This window comes from Lichenostomus cassidix, chromosome 14 (genome assembly GCF_008360975.1).
Source record: "Lichenostomus cassidix isolate B80296 chromosome 14, HeHo_3.0, whole genome shotgun sequence".
Lineage (NCBI taxonomy): Eukaryota > Metazoa > Chordata > Aves > Passeriformes > Meliphagidae > Lichenostomus > Lichenostomus cassidix.
In genome coordinates this window covers 2,909,756-2,924,373 of record NC_139495.1, presented here as the reverse complement: position 1 = coordinate 2,924,373, position 14,618 = coordinate 2,909,756, and the positions used below count along the sequence as shown (strand labels likewise).

General features: G+C 52.9%; 1 protein-coding gene across 1 annotated transcript in view; it reads right to left on the bottom strand.

Moving 5' to 3' along the window:
* Window positions 1-12,337, bottom strand: part of LOC146430645 (ATP-sensitive inward rectifier potassium channel 12) — a 55,382-nt gene extending 43,045 nt beyond the window's left edge. The window contains exon 1 of the mRNA XM_085074476.1: window positions 12,118-12,337. The gene's annotated coding sequence lies outside the window, so the exon portion shown is untranslated. The remainder of the gene's footprint in view (window positions 1-12,117) is intronic.
* Between the last annotated feature and the right edge of the window lie 2,281 nt (window positions 12,338-14,618).

Genomic DNA, 14,618 nt, shown 5'->3' with positions numbered 1-14,618 from the left:
GAAAACAGAACAAAGGATGGGTGAGTGACTTCCATAAGGGATGACAGACCATGGAGGTTTCTACAAACCTGTTGCTTTCCATTTTCTAACTGTTCTTCTGCCAAAATCCAACATTGTTCCTGTTAGAAAAACCTGTTACTTGAGTCTCTTGGTGAAAGTTCATGCTCTTGGATTTGACAGGTAAAACCTCAGGGTCAGGGTTTCATCAGGAGGTGAGGATCCACTCGGTTCTTGGGCTCTGGTTTGAGCATCAGTCAGGACCAACAATGGCCTGGGCTTCTCCTGCTCTGAGACACTGGGATTTCCCAGAGTTGGAGGCAGCAGCAGCTCCCAGAGCAGCCACACGGATTTTGCACAGCCCTTCCCTGTGATCACACCCCACAGTCACCTCTATGCTTGTTTAGCACCTGCCAACAGCCTCCCTTGCTCAGCTCCAGGAGGCAGGAACTCCAAACTCCCTGAGACTGGCAGCAAGTTGGTGTCTCAGCAGCCCTGCCTGGAGCAGGTGGGCTCAGAGCAGAGTCTTTTTCAAGAGAGGAGTAACAGGCAGAGCTGCCAGACCCAGCCACAGCAAGGGATCCCTGTTTTAGCTCACACTGCAGCCCAAAACATCTTCCACAGGTTGTTGGGGGATGCCAGCTGTACAAGAGGATTTTGGAGGAACAACCAACAGCCCACAGCCCAAAGGAGCAAACTCCCAGTGCTCCTCCAGCCCTGCCACAGCCACTCACTGCCATTTGAATCTGAGCAAACCTCAGGCTGGGGGTGCCCAGGAACCCTCTGACTGCTGTCCCTGTAGCCCCAGCTGTGAGCAAACCACCCAAACCCAGCAGTTCTGGGGGGGCTTTGTTTTTGTTCCCCCTCCCCTTGCTTTGGGATGAGAGGAGCTTTATAAAAGACTTCCTCTTGATCCCCCTGCCAAGCAGACATCTCCAGCTCCTGCCGTCACATCGTGCTCGGGACACACACTGAGTTTTCTGCCCTGGCTTAAAAAGAACATTGTTCGCAGAGCAGAGCGAAAAACATGTGAAAAGGAGGAGAGAGAGGGGAGAAAAAAAAAAAAAAAAGAGAGATCAGTGATGTTTGCTAGGAGAAAAACCCACTCATTTGTTTGGACGAGGATTCTCGGCACGTACAAACTCGGGAACAAAAGGAGATGCTTGTTCTCCGCTGTGTTTGTGGGAAGAGTCCTGTAAATATTCAAGAGTGTTTGTGCTGCAGAGATGATCCCCAATCCGCCCTGAGAAACTCCCAGCACCCCCAAAATCCCTGCTGAGGGGTCCAGCCCTTGCACAGCCCCACAGATCCAGACCCTGAGCCCTTCCCTTTATATTCAGTAGCAACATGTTCCGACAGAAGTAACCTCAACGAAAAAATTCCTTCGGGAGGAAGTTTTGGGAAGAAGCACAGCTCCATCTGACCTTGCTGGTACTCAACAAGATGTAGGTCAAATATTTTAATTGCCAAGTCGCTAATCCCCCACGAGCAGCACTTCAATATTTGCACTTTGCTGCAGACCTGCTGCCTTCGGAAGCCTCGGGGGGAAAGAAATAGCAGCTGGATTGATGGAGAAAAAATTCCTGCTGAAACACAGCGCTGGATACAACTGCTTGGGATGAATGGCTGTGACTGCAGGGAGAAGGGAGAGGAGCAGGGGGGAGTTGCTGCTCCACCAGCTGCATTTCTGGTTGGATTCAAAGCTCTTCCCACTTTCCCAAGGCAGCGGCTGCGTCCTCCAGCGTCGGGAGCACGACTGTCCCAGCTGCACAGGCAGCACATGAATTCACCCTTCAAACCTCCCCCCTCACATCGTTCTTTGAGAACTCAGAGCAAGACAGGCGTTCTATTTGGATGAGAAATCAGAGGATGGAGCAGCCCCGGCGGTGTGAGCATCTCAGCGCCTGCAATGCAGCCACCTCCAGGCTGCAGCTCGCTGACACCTGAGACTCCTCGGCAGGCACAGCACTGGCATTGCCTCGCTGCTCCCCGAGGAGTTGTTAGAGTGTAATTACCCACGGTGGAATTTGACTCGCACCACAGAAATACTACCGAGGGAATCACAGCTCCTGGGTCACAAAGGGACAGGGGAGAGGACCCTGGATTGCTGAGTTCAGACCCTGCCAGCACCAGCTACCACACTGCATAATCCAGTGCAGAAATCTACAGTGGAAATCTTTAAATAAGCTCCATTTTCTACCTCCCTGCTGCTGCTGGCATCCTGCTCTGGAGTTGCCTCCTGAGGATGCTCCACTCCAGGCTTCCCCACGTGTGAGGACACACAGAAGTCCCACACAGGGACACATTCCCAGTTAGGCACAACCTGCATTAGCTCAGTGACAGCATCTCTCTCAAGAAAAATAAATGGGGAAGGGGGAGTGGGATATGTGGTGTGGAAAACCTCACATTTTCAGGTCAGAATTAAAAGGTCAATCACTTTATAATCTCTCAGGAATGGCCTCACTCGTTCAAGCAGGGCTTAGCAAGACACAATCCTGGCCCACAACAGTGACAGTGCTGCAGCCCTGAGCACAAGGGGGAAATTCTGATGAAGGCAGAGGTTGCATCATTAAAACGCAGCGAGTTGGATTCTGCCCTTATATCTACCCCTGCAAATCCCAGACCAAAGATTTTCCAGATTACGTATGCACATTCCTTTCCCTGCTGTCCCATTAAATAACACACAGTGCCCCTTTCCCAGCACACACCAGAGCATCACCCCAGGCATGCAAGAAGCTTTGGGGCCCAGGGATATCCAGGGAAGGAGATTCCCTGGGGAAAGAAAAGACTGTGAGGCTTTTTTCCCCTATTTTCTGGGCAGAATGTACGTTTATGTGGCAGAGGGAAAGCTCAGGTTGTGACACCAGCAGCCCACTGGATTTGATACACAGCAAAAGGAGTTGGGTATTTTTCCTTGGCTGCTCCAGATCCTTGGGACACGACCCTTATCTGCTGGGGCATCACATGGAAACACTTCATATTCAGTCTTGCTTTCACAAATAAGAAGAAAATTTTGATTTTTCTATTTTTGATTTTTTACTCTTTTCCTGGTTTGACTTTTTACTATTTTTCCTCCTTAGACTCAGTCACACAGGAGAGTTATCCCCGATTTTGAGAGCCAGGAGCATAGAAGAAGCTATGGAGGCTGGGTTATAAGGCTCATCCCCTTTTTTGCTCCATTCCCCCAGATCTGGCCGCTGGGAAGGGAGTTGTTTGCACAACTACTGCCCAGAGCACATCCCATGGAAAGCAGGGAACAGGTTACAGGGGTATCATGCAGTGCATGGAACTTCAGTGTGTCCCACAGGAACAATTATCAAGTGGGAGAGTCAGTCTTCCCAACCCAAAGCCATTAGTTACAAAACAGGGAAGAGGGCTTAAAGCTCTTATGTTTGAACATGTTAGCTCAGCCCTTTAGGGAACTCCTGATGTGCCAGAGCATCTAATCTCTGCAAATCACTTTTATTCAGCCTTGCTCTGGGTTTTCCTTTTTTAATCAACTTAATCTTTATTCATGAGGTGTGTTGCTGCATTAACAGAAACGCCCAGATTCTGAGCACCAGGCTAAGGGAACGGAAATTGAGGAAACTTGGGGTTTGTTCCAGTCAGGGCTTAAGGTCTGGAGCAATTCATCTGGACTCGTGGCAGGCCCTAGAACTCCTCCGTGTCCCAGCAGGGAGGAGGAGGAGGGAAACTGCCCAAGTTCTGGGAGGACAAGCACTACACCCCAGGGTTGGCACGCCGTGAGCAGCACGTCTCGTTGCTATATTTAATCAGCGAGGTCCCCGCTCACCCAGCCTCGGTGATAAAGCCTTTTTTCTTAAATAAAAAAGAAAAAAAAGTAATAAAAGATTCTGTGAAATAAAAAATAATAAATTAAAGGGATCAAAGGAACGAGCGACCGGCGAGTGACAGCGACATGAAGCGAAGAATAAAGGAAGCGTTAATGGGATTTCAAGGGGAGAAGGAGGGCAGCAGGGAGGATTTGCTCCCAGAGAAAGCAGAGAGCTGCGGTGCCAGGACCCCATGACCTGTCCCACATGGGATCAGACACTTATCCTGATCCATTTCCCCCTCAGGCAGAGTCTCATGAGGCATGTCCAAAGGGATGCAGGCAGAGCACTGCAGGACAGAGCAGAGTTTGACACCCAAGCTCCCGGGAGCAGAGTGGGACACAGCAGCTCTGGCATTTCTGTTTTGGCCATTTCAGTGTATGCTTCCCTGGAAGCAGAGGGCCATCATTTGGGGGTGGCCAAGAGGGGCTGAACAAGCACGACTCCATCCCCAAAAATCAGCCCCAGAGCACCCCCAGTCTCCCCAGTGCAAAGAGCAGCTCTCGGCAGCCTGGAGTGCCCTCACTCATCCTCTGAGGATCAGCTCCCCCCCATCATGATCCAAAGGAACTAATGGGATTGTAATTCTTCTAATGAGCTGTAATTAATTAATTACCCTGTTAGCACAAGAGCTTTACATTTTTTGGCAAGCACGGTGCAGTTCTGTAGCTAGAGGGAAGCTCTTCCCCCAGCACCATCAGGCTCCAGTCGTGGCTGCAGATGAACTCATTCCCCTCCACCTCAATCTGACACAGTTCCCTTTGGGAAAGGACTTTGGAGCAGCCACACAGCTCACAGTTCTCTCCCAAATTACAGACATCCATTCAGAGGGGTCACAAACATCTCCTCTGTCAGTCCCTCGAGAACATCTATCCCCTCTGGCAAACTTCACCAGACAAACACACCACGGGCAGAGGGCAAGAGACACCAAAAGCCATTATGGTCCCTGCAGAGCAGGAATATAACATGGGAAGTTCCAAAAAGCACTAAGAATGAAGCCAAAGTGATATCTGAGCCATGTTGCTCAGCACAGCAGCCCCAGGATGCTCAGATCCACGCTGCAGCCTCCTGCGTGCCCAGGATGCAGGATTGCACCCCTGCCCAGCAGCCACCTCTCCCAGCTTGGCTTCTCCATTACCTCCACGCTTAATAATTAAAGCAGCAGTGTAAAGGCATTAAAATTTCAGGGACTGACACGTTCAGAGCAAGACGAAGGGCTCAGGGATAAGGCAAGTGCTCCTGCTGATTAACCCTGCACAGCTCAGTCCACGAGGAGCACCTCCCTGCCCCTCTGTCCCCCATGGACAAGTCCTTTTCTCCTCACAAATCCTTTCTTCCCCGATCTGCTTTCCAAGAGCATCCACTCCAGACTGCAGGGGAAGATTTGCTCATCATCAGGTGTCTCTAAAAAAATCCTAATGGAGGGGGGGGGTTCTTCCCAGGGAGCGTGGCTTTTTATAGAGCACATGGCTTTGCGCGGAGCCAGCTCCGAGCAAGGGTTACGAGGTACCTTTGGCTGGCTGCGGGGGTGGAACAGGAGGGCTTTCTGCAGGAGCAGATGGAGCTGCCATGCCTGGGAGCCAGCCCAGCCCTGCTGCGGTGACAGACTGTCCCACGCCACCTCCCCCGGAGATGCTGCACTGAGACCCCCTTGCGGGAATTGGGGGAGGCACCGAGGGGCTGAGCAAAGGCACAACGCATGCAGATCCTCGTCCAGCATCCAACTCACCCCACTTTTTCCCCCTGGATGTAACCAGCAGGCTGGGGAGGAGGATGCTTCTCCTCTCATTAGGCTCGGCTGGGCAAGAGTACACCATCTTTCCGCTAATTCTCGCACCAATTAAGCTAATTGCATCCCCCCCAGGAGCTGATGCTGGCTCCCTGATCACCCAGCCCAGGGGTTCTGGGTCCCTCTGTGCCTCGGGGGATACAAGCCCCTTGAGTAGGATGGAATCTCCCAGCTAAAACTCTTTAGACACATTATTTGCTCCTAAAAAACCACTGAATCTGAGCACAACCCGTAAGGACGGGAGCAGAGCCCATCCCTCCATGGAGCAGAAGGGATTTGGGGTTGGTAGAGCCCTGCTCGTGGGGCAGCAGAGATATTGGGGCTGAGAATGCAGGCAGGAATGCTCGAACAGCCCCTTCCCTTCCTGCATCTCCTCCAGAAATTAAACGCAGTTTGCATTCGGCAGCGGGGATGAGCGAGGCCAGCTGAGCCCAGGCTGTCGCCGGAGCCGGGCTTGGGTGTGCCAGGTCATCAATCCTCCGGTGACACCGCCCGGGCCCGGGCACAACTGAGCATTACCTTGATTAAAAGGGATGGGTGAATGCAGCGCTTGGTCCCAGCAGCCTCCCAGGGGAGCCAGGCCGGGCTGTCCCCCGTTATCAGCTCCCCGGATCACAGGTGACAGCAGGAGCCCCGTGGTGACAGCCACCCGCCGTCTGACACTCGCAGGGATCGTCCCTCCTTGCCAGGCAGCCAGAGGTTGTTTCACTCATTAATCCAGCATTTGCTCTTCTGAGGATGCTCCTGCCCTTTCAAAGCTTCTCCTGCTTTGTCACCTGCCTTGTCAGGCAGTGCAGGCACAAAAATCTCTCTGTGCAGTGCCACCATCCAGGTGACACCCTGAAGCAGATCTAATGATGCCACAGGTCACCCTCTTCTTCTACCCCCAGGTCGTTGTCCCAGTTTCCAGCCTTCTTTCACCACTTTCGTATTTCAAAGAGGTTTTTGGAGAAGTTTCTTTCATGGCAATATTGTCATAGAATGCCAGAATGGTTTGGGTTGGAAAGGACCTTAAAGTCCATGCAGTTCCAATGGGCAGGGACACCTTCCACTATCCCAGGTTGCTCCAAGCCCTGTCCAGCCTGGCCTTGGACACTTCCAGGGATGTCAATGTGATGCCCAGGGATGTCCTGATGCAGGGTCACCTTTCTCCCAGCCTGGCCCCATTTATGCTGGTCCTTCTCCCTCACATCTCTGGAAGCTGCAGCCAACTCCACAGGGACCCTTCCCAGGTTCCTTCTCCTGCTTGTGTTGTTCTTGCACCTGCTTTAGTTTGCTGAGCACTAAATATTTTATTTATTACCTCTCTGGAAAGTTACTGGGGAGATTTCCCAGAATAGGAAATAATCAGAGCTATGAGCTGCTCCTGGGGGTGCACCAAGCCTGGGGATGGTTCCAACCAGCGCTTTAGGTGTGCTTTGAATGAGCATTTTTATATCATCATCCCTTTTGATTTGGGTCTTTGACCAAGCCATGACTCGTGCTGCTTCAGTGGCACTGCCAAGATCACCTCAGCCTCAGGGAGGGTGGTGATCCCTGGGGCTGCTTGTCCACCCTCAATCCACCTCCTCATTTTTTGGGAATGCGATGCTCACCCCCCGAGCAGGGCGTGGACCCTGCAGATGGCTGAGAGCATCCAGCAGCAAGGATGGCTGCAGGGAGGGGAAGCAAGGCTCATATCCCTGGGCTCAGTGGTCCCCCAGGCTCCCCAGGCTGCCCCAATTCCCCACCCCAGGTGTCAGGATGATAAAGCTTTGCCCAGCTCAGCAGAGCAGGCGCAGCACCCGGCAGCTCCCATAATTGATGGCGCCGCCAGCACTTCCCTGCCGGGCCATGAATAAAACATCGCTGCTGAGGACCCAAACTTTGAAAAATCTTTTTTTTTTCCTTGTTAATTATATTTGTCGGGACACTGTGCTGTGGTTATTGTCTCCTCCTGCTTAGTCAGGGGGGTGGAAGTGAGCTTGCCAGGGCTATAAGAGAAAGGGCTTGTTTCCTTCAGACTGGCACCCTGTTTCCTAGAGGGATGGAATAACTGCCAGGGAGATTTCCCACCCTCCAAATCCCCTTCCCTCCCTTTGGAAAAGCACCCACCTCTGCGCCTTCAGACCTGCTGGATCTCTAGATTTGCTACAGCCATTGGATTTTTTGGCATTTCTGGGCCTTTTAGCATCCAACACCCTCTCCTGGAAAACAGTCTCTCCAGATGCTTTCCATCTTGCAAACGTTTTTGCTGCAGATCCATGCTATGGGCATGGAGCTCTGTTTTCCTCTTGAAGATGGGACTGTACCTTGTCCCTGACCCCCTTAGTCCAGAGAAGGAGGGAGAAGACAGAGCAGCATGTAAGCCAAGGGAGCCCAAGCACTGCAGATTAATTCCTGGCATGAATTTCAGCACATCTCCCTGTCTCAGTTTGCCCATTTCTCTGTAAAATCCTCTAAAGGCAGTGGAGGTTTTTCCCTACCTGTTTGCTAGCAACTGCTCACAGGGTTGGGAAAAGCTCACGGGGAGAGAGGAGGCTGCTCACAGCTCTGGGTCTCAAAAGATACCCTGAATATTTTCCTCTGCCTGCCCACCCTGCCATGGCTTAAATATTTCCTCTATCCCAACCAACAACCCATCACATTCATCCATGTCATGCCTGCAGCACACAGGAATTTGCACTGCTGAATGATTTTGGGAGGCTGAGCCTATGTTTGTGCCACAAGCCAATCACACCCCACAGCTCCCATTGCCACTTGGACTGAGGAATGGGAGAGATGTCTGAGCAGGAGAGAGCTGTTGCCTTCACGAATCCAAGTCTATGAGCATCTCCCTCTGTGGAGAAAGGTGAAATTCCACCCCAGCTTTGCTGGCTCCAATCCAGGAGCTGCATTAGCAGGGCTTTGCCAGGTCAGAATCAGACTCAAAGCCAGGTCCTGCCATTGCAGAAGTGTCTCAGCCACCCAAAATGCTGGCACCGGCCAGAGAGGATGATTCCCTGCCCTGGGAGCCCTGGGAGCTGAGCTCAGGGCTGTGTTGGGACACTGCAGCACTGTCCCCTCGCAGGTGGCAACAGCCAGGACTTGCATTTCCACAATTCCCAGCTGGTTCTGAGCTGTGGTTCTGCAGGTCCTGTTGGGCTGGGTACCCCAGCTCTGCCCACACCATCCCCAGATGAGGGGGACCCTCAGCAGAGGCCGAGGGACACAGCAATTTCCTGCCTGAGCAACAAGCCTTCACTGCTCACCGGATCCTCTGCCAGCCAATTTTCTCTCCTGGGCTCCTTCCAGCTCAGCAGCTCAGCCCCAGCACAGCACAGGGATGCAGGCAGCACATCCAACCTGTTTGGGATGGATGAAGCACTGGCTCAGCCCAGCTCCCTCATCCTGCAAGGTGTCTTCTCCTTCCCCTGCATGTCCCAGGGGTCTGGTGGCCTCCTCTGCCTGTCCTGCTGTGCTTCTGCCTTCCTGCAGGGCCTGGAAATGTTCTTCTCTCAGCAAGATCTGTGCTGTTCCTCTCAGGAGCTGGAGTGGAAGAGCTTGAAGTGCTCTCCAAGGGAAGAACTGGCACCTTTAGCCCTGGGAAATAGAGTTGCATCCACTTGTGCGTGCTAAGGATGCTTCCTAGGGTTTTTAAGAGTCCTGCAGAAGAAAGGGATCTTCTCGTAGCTTTGTTGCCACAGTGAAAGCCTAAAGCTAATAAGGGAAATCGATTCTGCCAAGGTGGAGAGGAGCTAAGGACAGAAAAATGACAGTAATCTCAACGGGGCCACTAAAATTCCCCGATGCTCTTCAGCAAAGCAGAGATTAGCAGGAGGATTTGCAGGATTTGGGACTCAGATCTGCTGCTGAGGTTTTGCACAGGTTTGGGTGAACAGCTCCATCTCATCCCACCCTGATTCCTTGTCTGGGAAGCAAAGAAAGCTTGATTCCACAGAAAAAATCTCCATTTAGTGGTGGTTGTGAGGCCCTTTGAGATTTCCCAAAACAGAGAGAAGCTGTAGGGAGGCAGAGCATGACCTGCCAGGGTGGTGAGGAATGGTGGATGTGATCAGTGCTGCTTCCTGCATAGAACTCTTCCCTCAGATCCTTTCACCAGCCTCAGTTAATTGGTCATTTGATGTCTCTGGGATCTGCAGGAGCTCCTGGCTCCCCCAGCCCCACGAGGCTCTCAGCCCACTGAGGCATCAATCCCCACCAAAACCAACCTCATGCCAAAGCCAACAGATTGCCTGCTGAGACAGGGATTTTTATAAAGGCAGTGAGATCAGGACCTCTAAATAAAGGCCAAGCACACACAGAGCACGAGAGATGAAACTCTCTTTGTGAAACTGGACTGTGGGATGGCTGAGCTCTCCCTTCCAGCAGTGCTGAGGGGAATCCTTCCCTCCCTGAGTGTCCCAGAGCACCTCCCTTCATCCCCACAGAGATGGAAATCAGCCTTCCCCATCCTGGAGCCAAACTGGGCTTCACTGGGCACTGCTACCAGGAGGCAGCAAGCTTTCCCAAGCCCTCCTAACACCAGTAATAACGAGGGATTTGAACCAGCCAGCCGAGATGGACCCGAAGCAATCCCAGTGGGAGAGTATTTTTATAAGCCAGGGCTATAAGAGAAAGGGCAGGAAACCTGACCCATCACAAATCACTCTCCTGTCACTTGCTGTAATCTAGAAATGCTCTATTAAAAAAAAAAAAAATAAAAAAAAAAAGCAGCCCCAGCTGCCGGCAGCAAAGCAGAATCGAGGCCAGGGAGGAGGGCAGCTCGGGTTGGGATCTGGCTGCCAGGTAGGTGGAAGTCTCTGAGGCTGGGAAATGCTGCTCTGCTGTGGTTTATAAATATTTGGAGCTGCCTGGCTCTGTGGCATCTGTCACCTGCAGCCAGCAGATGTAGGTGGGGGAGATGTCTCCCTCCCTAATGGCTGTCTGGGCTCAGTCACACAAGGGCTCAGGACAGAGCTCCACGTTTCCAGTTTGTCCCCAGAAATGCTCTCCCCATGTGGGGCAGGGGCAGGCAGGGCCCTGAGTTCTCAATAAATCTGTCCTGGTGCTAATGGGGTTGGGAAGTTGTGTTCTCTCCTCTCAGCCATGGAGGCTGTGAGAACCTGCAGCAACCAGTGCCCCAAAAAACATCAGCTAACAGTGATTCACCTGAAAAATGAGGTTCGGGGGCAACAGGAGTACTTTGCCAATTCAGCACAAACTGAGGCAATAATTACCAGGGGAGCAAAAATAATTCAAGGGTATTCAAGCGCTCAAGGACTTCCAAAAGGACTTTTTTCTTGGGAGATGCAGATTCCCATTTACTTTGAGGTTTTCTGGGTGAGATCTTTGACAGCATTTTAACATTTTCCATGTTCAAACCCAGCTACTCTGATCCCAGAGGATGGAGCAGCTCAGGAGGAGGCAAGAAGCACTTGAGAGAGGAGTGGGAACCTCCTACCTCCATCAGGGTTTCACAACCACAAAACCTATTTTCTCACTTGACAAAACCAAATGTCCTGGACCAGCACGGCTCCAAGCACTGGTGCTAAGATCTGGTGATCCCAGGAATCTCCAGGACACGGGAAAAGCCCAGAGCAGGGTGTGGCGAGGTGCCCCCACCCCAAACCCCCTGCCTCACCCTCCTCTTCAGCCAGTGCACACCAGCTTGCTCAAACAAAGCCCATCTGTGCAGATTAATTACCAGACAATGTTTGCTCTGCTGCAGAAGCTGATTGGGAGATGAAAGTTTAAACAGGGTGGAGAAGGGAGAAGGGAGCACGGTGTCCTGGAGATGGAGCACAGCCTGGTGGGTCCTGCCCAGGGTCACATCTCCTCCTCAGCACCCCCTGAGCCCCCAACACAGAGGGTGGGATCCCCAGAGAACCACCAGGATAGCCTGCCCTGCAGGTTACAGGACACTCAAAATAACCTGTCCATACCCTGAGAAAAGAATCCCTGTCAGTGTCCAAAAGTGCAGGGAGTCCTGTCAGAGATGGCTCAGTGTGCTGCAAACAGCCCCCAGAACTGGCATGGAAGAGCCTGCAGGGAGATGGGGAAGTACAGAGAAAGGAAATCCCTTTGCAGAAACAGTTCCTCCAAAAACAAACACCTGCTCTGGCCTTGCTGCCCAGGCAGGAAAAAAAGCCCTGGAGAACAAACTGGACCAGGAAACCACCCTGAGTCCCTTCAAGCTCCGAGATAACCCCCAGGGCACCACATCCACTCTTCTCTTCACTGCTAGGGGTAGATGAGGAGCCCAGCCCTGAAGAAAAACCCAGATATGTCCTCATAACCCTCCCAGGTCCCATGGGAGAGAGACAGTTCATCCCTTGAGCCTCTAGGACACTCCAGCAGACGTGGATTGCTGTAGATCACTGCTTTGAACCTCCAAATGTCCCTTCCTGGCAATCAAGGAGCCTCCTGGAGCTCAGTGGGAGGTGAAGCAAGGCTGGAGCAGCTGCATGAGCTCTGCCATCCCATCCCATCCCATCCCATCCCATCCCATCCCATCCCATCCCATCCCCACAGACTCACACTCAGGCACCTCCTGGAGCTCTCCTCTTGCTCCTACCTCCCAAACACTGCTGGAGGAAGATCTTCACCTCTTCAAAGCCAACCCTCACCACCCTCTTCTGCTGCCAGAGCCCAGAGGGGACCACGACATCTCCACTCCTCCCGTGGGCGAGGCTGAGGAGCTGGGGAACATCAGCAGCTCACAGAAGACATGGATCCAGAGCAGGGAAAAGACTGGGGAAGGAGGAGAGCCTGCCTTCAAGCCAGCAACGCTTGCTCAACCACTGGTTAGTGGCTCCACAGGAAACACCTTGCCATGCTCACCTGGAAAGACATGTTCCTAGTGAGGCAAGGCTGTCAGCGGGCAGGGAGTGGACAGGAGGCTGCAGCAGATCCACCCCTTGGCACACACAACCTGCTCTTGGCCACAGCTGGTGAGGAGAGGAGGCTGCCAGCAAGTCCTTAGTGCAGGATCAGGTCTGCTGTGGCCATTCCTAAAGGTAAAAGGGCTTTCTCACCCAGGACTAATCCAACCTGGGCTTGGTCCAACCTGGCTTGAGTATCTGATGTTGTAATAAACCTTCATGCTCCTCAATGGTGTGGGGAAATCCTGGGGGTGTCAGGGGACTGAGGTAAGTGATGGGAAGGACCCCAGGCTTCACCACAAGCCCACCTGGACTCCTCAGCACTAGAGAACCTCCCAACAGAGCTGGCTGAAAGCATCACAAAGGGCTGGGGAGAGCAGAAACCTGGAGCAGGAGGTTGGGACAACACCATACCCAAACAGGTCTCACCCACTTTGTGGAGAACAGCCCAAACCTGCCTGTTGCAGTCATGGCAGAGCTGCTGGATGACAAGGAGCAGCCACCCAGGCTTGTCCCAGCATGGAGCTCCTCCATGGCCACCTTCTTGCTGCCAGCTCTCATGGAGAGGTACTGCATGTAGGTGGACACAACACTCAAAGCCCCAGGGCTCTGCCATGCACCTCTCTGAGAGCTCAGGGCACGGCAGGAGGCTCCATTCTCTGGCAGAAGGTTACTCAGAGTAAAAACATGTGCTGGTGTGTCACACAAACAAACACTGCCTCCTCCTCCCACCGCAGTCCCGCAGAGCCGGGCGGGATCTCCAGGGCTCACCACAGCCACGCCACCCTTTCCCAGCACAGCCCTCCCAGGTGGCAACACCACATCCCTCAGAGCATGGGCAAGGGCTGGAGGAGAGGAGATCTCCCTCACATCCCTGAGGGATGGCTCTCTCAGCTGGCACCAGCCTTACCTTGTGACACAGCACATGCCATGCTTTCCCCTGCTGTGCCACGATGGTGACAGATCAGAGCAAAGCAGCACAGCTCCACTGTCACCAGGGACACAGCTTCCCTGCCCATGATGAGGGGGTTGGGACTAGGTGGACTTTAAGGTGTTTCCAACCCAAACCATCCCGTGGTTCTGTGGCTCAAGGTGTTGGATACTTCCCATGCTTACCCCTTCCAGATGCTGCTTCAAACATCTTCTGGGTGGCTGAACAAGCCCACATCATCTGCCTTCCCACACCTCCATGAGTGCCTGCTCTGGTGCAGAGCCATGGCTGCTCCAGGCTCTGGAAGACTGGGACGTTATTGGGAAAACCCTGATTTTGGAAGGGGCTGCAACAACACAGGTGAGACAAAGTCCAACCTGGGAGAGCTGCAGCTCAAGCCAAGCCAGGAAGCATTTCTTGCCAGCCACGCATGAAGGAAGGGGAGGAGGAGAACCAGGTGAAGCTCAGGATGAAGCATCGTGGTTTTGCAGGATGTCACCAGTTTTCACAGCCCTGAGATGGACATCTCTGGTCTGTAAACACACAAGGGTGTCTGGTGAAATCAAAGGGCTGTGGGCTCAGGGTGAAACACTCCCATAGCCATGAGTCAATCCGTAGCGTTGCTGTGGACAGGAAGCTGGTGAGTCACAGATCACAGCCAGGCTGGAGGTGACCACCCAGAACATCCCTGTTATTTATAGCCAAGACACTGATATGGGCAGAGAGACCCCAGCAGGGCCAACGTGGTGCATTCCCAGCATGTCACCTCCTGGGCACCTGCTGCCTTCATCTCCTCTGTGAGAATCCCTGACCTGGATTCTCAACCCAGAGCTGGGCTCCTGGTGTGCTGGATGTGCCTCCTGCACCCAGCTGACACTCTCCATCCAACAGCCAGTCTGTGCTAAAGCCATCATTGCCAGCTGCCTAAATACAGAGCTTCCCAAGCCTCTCCCTCCATGGGTACCACTGCTGGAAAGAAACATATGGAAGAATAAACACAGAGTTTGCAGAGGGATTTCTTACGTAATTTATCTATAAATCAAGTGGCACTAAGGAGATGCAGGAACTCTTGGATGAAGCCTTTCTTCCATCTTGGGGGTTTGGCTTCACTGGCTTTGCCAGGCAGACCCCACCTGGATGGCTCAGGACTTTCCTCCCATCTCCACAGAAATTCTTCATCCTCAGACTCATCCTCCAGCCCCTCTGCACCCTGGTTTTGAGGCACT